Source organism: Choloepus didactylus, chromosome 10 (genome assembly GCF_015220235.1).
Source record: "Choloepus didactylus isolate mChoDid1 chromosome 10, mChoDid1.pri, whole genome shotgun sequence".
In the NCBI taxonomy this organism is placed as follows: Eukaryota; Metazoa; Chordata; class Mammalia; order Pilosa; family Megalonychidae; genus Choloepus; species Choloepus didactylus.
In genome coordinates, this window is record NC_051316.1 from 34786678 (window position 1) to 34798047 (window position 11370).

The 11370-nt window shown below is 36.0% G+C and overlaps 1 pseudogene; it reads right to left on the minus strand.

Moving 5' to 3' along the window:
- Positions 1-10788: 10788 nt before the first annotated feature.
- LOC119545155 lies at positions 10789-11031 on the minus strand (annotated as a pseudogene).
- Between the last annotated feature and the right edge of the window lie 339 nt (positions 11032-11370).

An 11370-nucleotide genomic window follows, 5' to 3' on the forward strand; every position in this document is an offset into this window, starting at 1 on the left:
TGCACACCCATTTGTGTTGCCTATCAGGCTCCTAAAAGGCATTTGAGTTTGAGATGCTTCATTTGTAATGTATATTGACTCTGTTCTCAAGGTGATAGAATAATGTGGCAGAAAGGATTCTGGAAGGAGAGTTTCTTTTTACTCACACTGGTTTGGCTTCTCTGTGTGCCTAAATTTGCTCACCTGCACAATGAGCTTCTTGGATGGGATGAACTTGACCTTCCACACTAACATTCCAACTCCATGACTTCATGCCATCAGAAATGTTGCATGGGTACCTTTAAAAACATGTCTTAATAAATCCTCTGGACTGAAAGCATTGCCGACCTATATTTATGTCACTTATTATGTGATTAGTTCATTAGTCATGGCAACGATAACTTGACAAGCTTTAGTCTGGGCCACATTTTCTTTTTGGAACTGCTAGTAATTTTATTAGTGGTGTAGTTATTTTTATTTTCCAAAGGGGGAGAAATGATCTGCCAAGCAGAAACAGGGCATTTGGCATTTGGAATAAAATTTCCGAACCTAGACTTCACAGCCAGCTTTGGAACTGGAAAGCAACAGTCAGTCAGTGGAAGCTTGTGTGAAACTGGTTATTTCAAGCAAACAAGCTGTTTATGCAACAGTTATAATCTCAGAGAATCAATTCCTTTTTGGGAGAATGGGGATGATTAAGGGGTTCTTGTGATGATTCTTGACAGTAGAGTTGTATATAAGCAGTTGGTGATCCTTCAATAGTACATTGCTGTGCATACCCACATGTGTCACTGCAAAAGAGGTGTTAACACATTTATAAGCACTTAATTATTAATATATCTCTACTGCTTGCAATTGCTTGTTATATTTTTCCTTTGCCATTCAACTGAAAATGGTCACTAGGTTTCTTGATAGTGTTTAAAATGATCTGTTCCTTTAAAAATTCAATATATTATTTCTCTTTAATTATGGTATTGTTCCAGTTTGCTAATGCTGCCCATTTGCAAAACACTAGAAATGGACTGGGTTTTATAAAGGGTGCTTACTTGGTTACAAAGTTACAGTCTTAAGGCTTTAAAGTTTCCAATGTAAGGCATCAGCAAAGGGTACCTTCACTGGAGAAAGGCTCTTGGCATCTGGAAAACCTGTTAGCTCAGAAGGCACGTGGCTGGCATCTGCTTGTTTCCAGGTTGCATTTCAAAATGGTGTTCTCTTGGAGCATTTTGTCCTCTCTTAGCTGCAGCTGCTTTCCAAAATGTCACTCTCAGTTGCTCTCCAAAATGTCATTCTTAGCTGCTCCAGCATCTGGGCTGTGTGGCTCTTTTTAAAGTACTCCAGTGATCTAATTAAGACCCACCCATTCAGGGTGGGGCAACACCTCCATGGAAATTATCCGATGAAAGGTCTCACCCACAGTTTGGTGGGTCATGTCTCCATGGAAACATCCAATCAAAATGTCACACCCTATTAAAAAAGATTCGTTGCTCAGCTATAGTTTGTACAACTTGTCAGATTTTGCCTTTTCCTTATAGGCTGCTAAACACTCAATGTAAAGAAAGATATCCAATTATCAGGTGTCAGGCTGGCTTGTTTGCCTGAAAGCTTTCCCATGTGTTGGTGAACTAACCATTCATTTCTTTTGATTATAGTTGTTCACATTTCAACTTCCTCTATGTCCTGGTATTAATTCTTTGCAAATACCTAATGGGAGGGACAGTGCTGCTGTGAGTGAATCTTTAGTTCTGGTTGAATGGCTGTGCTGGGGCTTACTCATTGGTTATTTATGCAAAAGAAACACCTCTTGTATCTTTACTATTTGAGATGGTTTTCCTTCCTTCCTGTATATCCAAGTATCCATCTAATATCATTTTCATTCAGCCTGAAGCTCTTCCTATAGAACTGTGACAAGTTTTATAAGATGCCATTTACTCTGAAATGCCTTTATTTCACTAACATTTCTCAAATGTGATTTCAAAGGATATAGAACTTTTGTTGACACTTTTTTCCTTTCAAATTTTAAAGATGCCATTCCATTGGGTTCTGACATCCATTTTATCTGATAAGAAGACTTACATAATTCATATCAATGTTCACCTATGTAAAATGTGTGTTTTTTTCCTGGGTGTTCTCAGGTTTTCTTTCTTTACCTTTGGTTCTCATCAGTTTTAGTATGATGTATGTGCAGGAAAGGGTTAACAAAGTAGGGCTGGCTTCCTCAAACTCTGCACATTCCCAAGAAAGGCCTGTCTTCAGTACTAGCCTTGGCCAGCTCCTGAAAGATGAGTTTTGAGTCCTTGCAGTACACTGCCTGTTACTATTGTTTTGTATACCTAAGGCCTTGGACCACATGGTACCAGTTTGAACAGATAGTTTATGTAAACAGTGTGACCTCTGGGGATGGAGGACTGGAGACTGAGTTAACGTCAGTCATATGTCTGACCCCTAATAATATCCCTGAATACCATGACTCAGGTGAGTTTTCCTGGTTGACAACACTTTGTGCAAGTTGTCACACGTTGTTGTGAGAATTAAGCAAGTGTGCAATTCCACTGGGAGAGGACATCTGGAAGCTTGTGTCTAATTTCTCTGGGACTTTGCCCCATGCATCTTTTTTCTTTTGCTGATTTTAATCTGTATCCTTTCGTTGTGATAAACCATAACCATGAGTTCATCAGCTTGTCTGATTCTTGTAAGTTCTTCTAGTGTATCATTGAGCTTGAGGGTGGTCTTAGGGACCTCTGACACAAGGTATGAGGTGTGGTTTTCTTTGTATTTAACCTAATTGGAGTTTGCTGAACTTTTTGAATCAGTAGGTTGATGTGTCTTCACCAAATCTTGGTAATTTTCAACAATTTTTTTTCAAAAAAATGTTTTCCCACTTTTGCTTCTCTTCTCCCTCTGGGACTCTAATCACACATGCATTAGAGTGCTTGAAATTGTTCTAAAGTCATTAATGCTCTCTGTCTTTCTATGTTTTGTCTCTGTTTTATTCTGATTGAATAATTTCTATAAATCTCTCCTCAGTTGTGCTATCTTTTGCTATCTCCAATATGCTGTGAAGCACATAAAAGTTTTCATCTCAAATGTTTTTCTTTTCATTTCTAGAATTTTGCTTTTAAATAGTTTTCAGTTTTCTGCTGAGAGTCCCCATCTGTTCACTCATGCCCATCTTTTTCTTTATGCCCTTGAAAATAAATTAATAATTGTTTTAAAATCATTGTCTGCTAATTCCAACATCTGGGTCATTTCAGAGTCTGTTTCTATTAAATGTTTTTTTAAGTTATGGGTTACATTTTCACATTTTTTTCTTATGTCTAGTAATTTTTATTGTATATTGGACATTGTGAGTGGTACTTATAAGGAGTATGATTTTTTTTTTAATTCCCTTTAAAGAGTGTTGGATTTTGTTCTAAACAGTATTTAATATACTGGTAGTTCTATCTTACTCTAGCAAGCCTTGGTTTAGATTTTATTAAGGTGAATCTAGAGTAGCCTTTATTCTAGAGTATGAGCCTTTTCTCTAAGACATGGTCTTTTTGTTGTCTCTCTACTCTTGCTGTGCCCAAATCCCATCATCTCCCAGCATAGTGCAATCTCTAGGATTTCTACTCTGCTTTCAGCCCTATGGGAACTGTTGTCTTTTAGGACCCACTGAGTCAGGTCTTTTACATACACCACATATTCCTTGGCCAAGAACTCACAGCTCTCCTACCCACACACTTGTGAGTCTCCCCTTGGTATAGCAACTTTCTCTCTGATACTCATCCATACAAGTTACAGATACTTTGGCAACATTAAGTTCTGATTTCTGCTTCCTTAGTTCAGGGGCCACCATGCTCTCCCTGCACCACAATTTATTCTTTTCTTCTCTCAAGCCCAGACTTTCCACTCTTGCCATTTCTCTCTTAGAATAATATCAGTATCTCAAGACACAGCAAAAGGCCACCAATTTCATAATGCCTTGCCTAATTACACCAGCCAAAAAGGATTAGTCTTCCTTCTGCATTTACTTTGTGTCATTCTTATGTGAGTGCTATATCATCTAGCATAGAAATTCTTTGTGCGTGTCTAACTCCTCTACTAGTTTGCGACTTGCTTGAGGAAAGGGAATTGTTCTAGTATTTCTTTTGGTGTTTTTTTCCAGTGCTTATCATAAGATCTAGCCCATAATAGGTACTAAATAATATTTCCTGAACAAATTGTAAATAAGTAAATAAATAATATGCTGCTTACATGATAGAATTCAGTCATAGTCAAGCCAATAATATATCTTTAGCTATGTGTAAAATTTATTTGAGACTACATTGACTTTTCAGTTCCCTTTCATTAGTGTGGCTGGGAAGACCTTATCTGTCCCCAATGACTACATAAATTGCTTTTGATGACATTCATGCCTCAAATAACTGAAAGATATTCTCTGTTGAATTTCAGGCTTTGGAATGTCTTCCAGACTACCTGCTTACTGCCTCCTTATTGGAAGGACTGGCAAAAAGCAAAAATCTCTGTTCTTTACTCTTTCCAGATAGGAAACTTGTTACTTTTGTTCTCTGAGCAGTTTTATTTTAGAAGTTCCTGGTTTAGCTCTTGTTGAGGATGGTATGAAGGAACATCATGATATGATAGATAAAGACAGAACAATAAGGAATCAGAATTTCTCTATTTGTGTTCCATCCTCATCATTTACCAGCTAAGGAAAACCAAATAAATTTCTTCAACTCTCTTTTAATCTATTAACTGGGCATGAAAATGCCTTTAAAATACATTCTCAAAGTCAAATAAGAAACAAGAACTTTTATAACTAACCTGTGATACCCAAATAAATACAATAAGTTATTATCATTATTAATAAGAGTAGTCGTCATAGGAAAAATGACTTTCATTTTATTTTATGTGATTTGGATTTTATTTCATTTTATTTTATGTGAGTTGGATTATCACAATAAAATTCTTTTGTCTTATGTTGATGTCAGTATTGTTTGTTTCTTCTCCTGGTGAATAGCAATATGCAAACACAAGACAACATGCTTGTCCAACTGGAAGGTAAGGGAAAAATCCAAATCACATAGTAAACTAGAAACTTACTTGAAAAGTAAAAAGTGCCACTCCAATGCCCAATATAATAAATAATTTATGGTTTAGATTTTGACTGTTTCATCAAGAGTTCCCTTTGCTTATAACCCCATCCCCCCCTTTTTTACACATAATCTCCCTTAAGTCAATTAGATAACTTTATTTTTCCTATATTCTTCTTTTCATGCTCATTGAAGTTGCTTGAAGCTGGAAAAATGTCAGGAATTTTAGTTTTCCACTCCAGCACATCATGGGCAAGCAACCATAAAAATATATCTTCCATACAATATATTGCTTTTTGTTTATATTTGAACCTCAGGATGTGGTTAGGGATGTTTGAGGCTTCTGGAGTCATAAGTTGTATCACAGAAACCAATAGCCAGGCAAATGCATAATTATAAAGTACCAAGAAGATTGATTCTCTTTACTGTGGTATTTGAGGGTGACCATGATATCTCAGTCTTTCTTTCCACAACATTTCTGTTCCTTGAACATCAGCCGTGCATTTCCACACACTTACTAAATCAACGTTTTTGCTTATACTGTCCCTAAACCTGAAATATTCTCTGCTTTATTTTCCACCTACTCAAATTGAACTCATCATTCAGGGTTCATCTGAGTGGCAATCTTTGTGGAACTGTTCCTGTTATAATTAGTGATTAAGAGCATAGGCACTGAGTCAGATTATTTTGGTTCATATTCTGAATTTGCCATTTATTGGATCTGTGACTTTGGGCAAGTCACCCTCTTTGGGTTTCAGTGTCCTTGTGAGTAAATTGGAGACATTAATACCATCTATATCATAGGCTATATTTGAGGATTAAAAGTGGTAATACATTTGAGGTACTTAAAATGCCAGGCCACAGAAAGCACTCAGTAAAAGTCAGCTATTTTCCCTCCAAGTCAGAATAACACTTCCTTTCTCTGTATTCTTCTAGTGATTTCTGTCTATTTCTGTCAGGGGATTTATTTTTATTCTGATTTCTATTAGAGTGATATTATACCATAAATTCCTTGTAGTTGAGACTATGTTTGATTTATATCCTTTTGCTCTACCAGTGCCAGCATGGTGCTTTGCAGATAGGTAATACTTAATGGCTGTTTTTTTTTTTTTAAAGGAGAGAGTAAATAAAAATTAAAGATGACACCTTGAATAACATGTTGATTTTCACTAAATTGTTTCAACTCATTAATTTTGTTTGACATTATCATTTTAGCAAAAGGATGCAAAATGTGCAAATAGAGAAATTTTCCATGCTTCCTTCCTTAAATGTCTGTTAGCCAACTTTGGCCTCAAAGATATAAATCCTGTGTCCTTGCATCAAATCATACACACAACAGGATGGACTGGATTTGGGGGTGATACTTGAGCTTCTATTAAATATAGTTGAGTGAAAACAAATATCTTTCAGATTAGTGTGGTCAGCAGTTCAATATAAATAGTCTAAACACATCAGTTATAAGGCAGAGATTGCCATATTGCTTATACAGGTAAGATTCTTCTATATGCTGCCTTAAAGATACACCACTTTAAATATAAAGTCTCAGATAAGTTATAAGTAAAACAAAATTGTAAAAAAATTAATATACAAGCACTAATTGAATGCAAATTGAACTGGCTGTATTTTTATCAGATTTCAGAGCAAAGAATATTATCAGTGATTAACAGAGACATCATGTTTTCACCTAATAACAGAATTTCAAAGCATATGAACAAAACTGTGAGAACTGAAAGGAGAAATCTAAAAATGCACAAAATTATTGTTGAAGATTTCAACATGTATCTCTCAGTAAATGTGAGGGCAAGTACAAAGAAAATCTGTAAAGATATAGAAGAATTGAATAACACCATCAACCAACTTGACCCAATTGACATTTATATAACACTTCACTTAAACACAACATGATAGATATTCTTTTCAAGAACATATGGAACATTTACCAAGATGTAACATTTCCTATCTAGGCCATAAGACAGTCTCGATAAAGAAAATGACTCTGAGATCACACAAAGTATGTTCTATTATTGCAACAAAAATAAAATTTAAAATCCTCCAATACTTTGAAATTAAACAATCTTCTAAATAACCCATGAGCCAAAGATGATATTGCCAGGAAAATTAGAAAATAGTTTGAACTGAATAAAAACAGTCGATAAAGAAAACGACTCTGAGATCACACAAAGTATGTTCTATTATCGCAACAAAAATAAATTTAAAAATCCTCCAATACTTTGAAATTAAACAATCTTATAAATAATCAATGGGACAAAGATCATATTGCCAGGAAAATTAGAAAATAGTTTGAACTGAATAAAGAGAAAAACACAACATATCAAAATTTGCAGCGTGTAGCTAAAGCAGTGCTTAGAGGAAAATGTATGGCATTGATTGCTTATAATAAAAGCCAAAAAAATCCCAAATGTATGAACTAGATGTTCAACTAAAGAGACTAAATAACTAGACAAAACTAAACCTGAAACAGGCACAGGAAAGAAAAAAAGGATGAGCAGAAATCAACAAAAGATGAGACAGAAAAAAGTAGGGATAATGAAAGAAACTAAAGTTGGTCCTTTGAAAATAATAATAAATCTCTAGCTAGACTGTTCAGGAAAAAGAGAAGAAACAAATTACTAATATCAGGAATAAGAGTGACTGGTCACTGTATATAATAGAGACATTAAAATGATAGTAAGGGAATATTATAAACATCTTTAAGGCGATAAATTTGACCACTGTGATGATGTGGATAAATTCCCTGAAAGACAAAAATTATCTAAGCTCACTGAAGAAAAAGTAGATAGTCCATTATCTATTTAAAAATTGAATTTGTGGTCAAATACCTTTCCAGAAAGAAATTCTTTACCCGGATTACTTAAATGAGGAATTCTACCAACTATTTATGGATAAAATAATACCAATTCTACCCAAACTCATATACACAAACTATTCAAAAAGGAAAAGAGGAAGGAATACGTAAAACTTACTTTTTTAAGGCCAGCATTACCCTGATATAGAAAAAAGACAAGATATTATAAGAAAAGAAATTAGCAGACCAATATCACTCATGAATATAGATACAAAAATCCTTAAGAAAATATCAGCAAATTGAATACAGCAATTTATTTTTTACAAGTATGAAACATCATTATATAATGGGGTCTACTTAAGGAACGCAAAGCTGGTTTAACATAAAGAAATCAATAAATGTAATTCACCATTTTACCAGACTCAAAGTGGAAATTCATATGATCATTTGAATCAATGGCTAAAAAGCATCTGGCAATATTCAGCACTTATTTATCACTAAAATTAAACAAACTAGGAATAACTTTGTCAATCTGATATAAGGACATATGCTTTAAAAAGTATTAACAGCATCTGTTTTTTTAAATTAAATTCAGTTTAACTGAAATATATTCACATACCATACAGTCATCCATGGTGTACAATCAACTGTTCACAGTACCTTCATATAGCTATGCATTCATCACCCCAATCTATTTCTGAACATTTTCCTTACATCAGAAAGAATCAGAATAAGAATAAAAAATAAAAGTAAAAAAGAACACCCAAATCACCCACCATCCCACCCTATTTTTCATTTAGTTTTTGTCCCCATTTTTCTACTCATCCATCCATACACTAGATAAAGGGAGTGTGATCCACAAGGTTTTCACAATTACACTGTCCCCTTGTACTCTACATTGTTATACAGTTGTCTACAGGTGTCAAGACTACTGGGTTGCAGTTTGATAGTTTCAGGTATTTACTTCTAGCTATTTCAATACATTAAAATCTAAGAGGTGTTATCTATATAGTGCATAAGAATGTCCACCAGAGTGACCTCTCAACTCCATTTGAAATCTCTCAGCCACTGAAACTTTATTTCGTTTCATTTTGCATCCCCCTTTTGGTCAAGAAGATATTCTCAATCCCACGATGCCGGGTCCAAATTCATCCCCGGGAGTCATATCCTGCGTTGCCAGGGAGAGTTACAACCCTGGGAGTCAGGTCCCACGTAGAGGGGAGGGCAGTGAGTTCACCTGCCAAGGTGGCTCAGTTAGAGAGAGAGAGGGCCACATCTGAACAACAAAGAGGTACCCAGGGGGAGACTCTTAGGCACAATTATATGCAAGTTTATCCTCTCCTTTGCAGTAACAAGCTTCATAAGGGCAAGTCCAATGATAGAGGTCTCAGCACATCAAACCACCAGTCCTGTTTGTGACAACATTGGCATCAATCCAGGTGAGGAAGTCCAACACTTCTGCACTTTTCCCCAGCTCCTCAGGGGGGCCCTGTAAATATGTTCTTATTCTCTGTCCAAATTACTTTGGGATATGTGACTATTTCACTCTAACCTATACTAACCTACCGTATCTCACTTCCTATTCAAAGTTCCATGTAATTGTGTTGTTTGAACAAACTGACTGTAGAGTTATACTGTTTAGAAAATATAGATCCTGCACCCAATAGACATCTCTTCCCTTGGTCTCACATGGACATTGAAGTTTTAAAACAGTCGGTTTCGACCTTTACCCTTTGGCCTGGTTTGCCCTAGACTTAACCGAATCTTCTTCATTCATATCACTAATTGAAGTCTGGGCTCTTTTTCAGCTTTTTTTTTTTTTTTTTTTTTTAACAGTTGCTGTATGCATTAATATTAACATTCATATCTGCTGAGCTCTAGCTCTGAGTTTCAGGTGTCACAGAGATACCCATTATTCCAGAGACCAATCAGGTTATACATTAAGGGATCAGCATCTCAAAGTTGGAGATAGCCATTACAATTCATGAATAGATTTGACTACTGTAAGAGCTTACAGTCTAGAGACCATTACATCTTAAACTGTGTTCTAAGATTCAATTCTGAGTTTACACATTGTAGTTAATCCATATTGGTGAGGCATTATAGTGTTTGCCTTCATTTCTGGCATACTTGACTCAAAATGCTGTGTACAGGATCCATTCACTTTGTTGCATGTCTCACAGTTTCATTCCTTCTTGTAGTTGCTCAATATTCCATTGTATGTACACACCACAGTTCACCATTCTGTTCCTCAGTCTATGTACCCTTAGGCCACCTCCACCCATTGCAAATCATGAATACTGTCTCCATGAACACCAGTGTACAAATGTTCATTCACGTCTCTGCTCTCAGATCTTCCGATGACACACCCCATAATGAGGTTGCAGGACCTTATGGCCCCCACGTACTTAGCTTTTTGTGGAACCACCACACTGACCTTCAGAAAGCCTACCCCATTTTGCCTGCTCATCAACAGTAGATAGGTACATGCCACTCACCATGATTTCTCCAACACTTTTACTCCTATACATAATTTTTCCTACAACTTTATAGAGTTATATTCACATACCATACATTTATCCACAGTGTACAGTCATTTGTTCATGTTATCATCTAAAGTTGTACATTTATCACCACAATCAGCACTTGAACATACTGATCACTAAAAAAAAGTGTTTTTTTAAAGTGAATAATAAAAAAGATGATAAGAAAAATAACTAATTAGTCAATATAATACTAAGTCAATATTAGTATTATAACTATAATTAGTCAATATAATACTAAGGACAGAAAACAACACCACTACCAAGAATCCCATATCCCTCCCCTATATCCCTGTCTCATACACACTTAGCATTAGTATATTGCCTAACGGTCAGAGAGAGTCCCATTGGCCATGTGGTCAACCCAGACATCCAGGCACCAGCAGGTTCAGTGCAGCCTCCGAGCCTCTCATTCAGACTCCAGCAAAGTGAGCACCTTGCCCTCGCGCACAGGGCCTTTTACATTGCAGATGAATGAGCGGCTCCTGTCCTCCATGAACTCCACACGCACCTGAGTGCACTGTCCCTGTGAGCCTGTCCTGCCCAACACATTGGTGGCCCGAGCCAGCTTGATAGGCTGCACGCAACTGGTGTCCCTGATGGCGGCGGTCCAGCAGAGACTTAACAGCATCTTAATGGTGGAAGTCTGAATGCTTTCCCCCCAATCTGAGAACAAGTCAAGAATGTATACTACACCTCTGTTCAGCATTGTACTGGAAGTCCTTCACAGTAAAATGGCAAAAGAAAAAGAAAAAGGCATATAAATTGCAAAGAAGAAAGTAATTATATCTCTATCTAAAGAGAACATAATCTTCTATGTAGAATATCTTAAAAGACTCTACAGAAAGTAACTAACACTAATAAATGAGTTCAGCAACATCACAAAATACAAGGTCAATACAAAAAGACAATTGTATTTCTATATGCTAGCAATAAGTGGTTAAAAATTAAAATAGTGTAACAATATCAT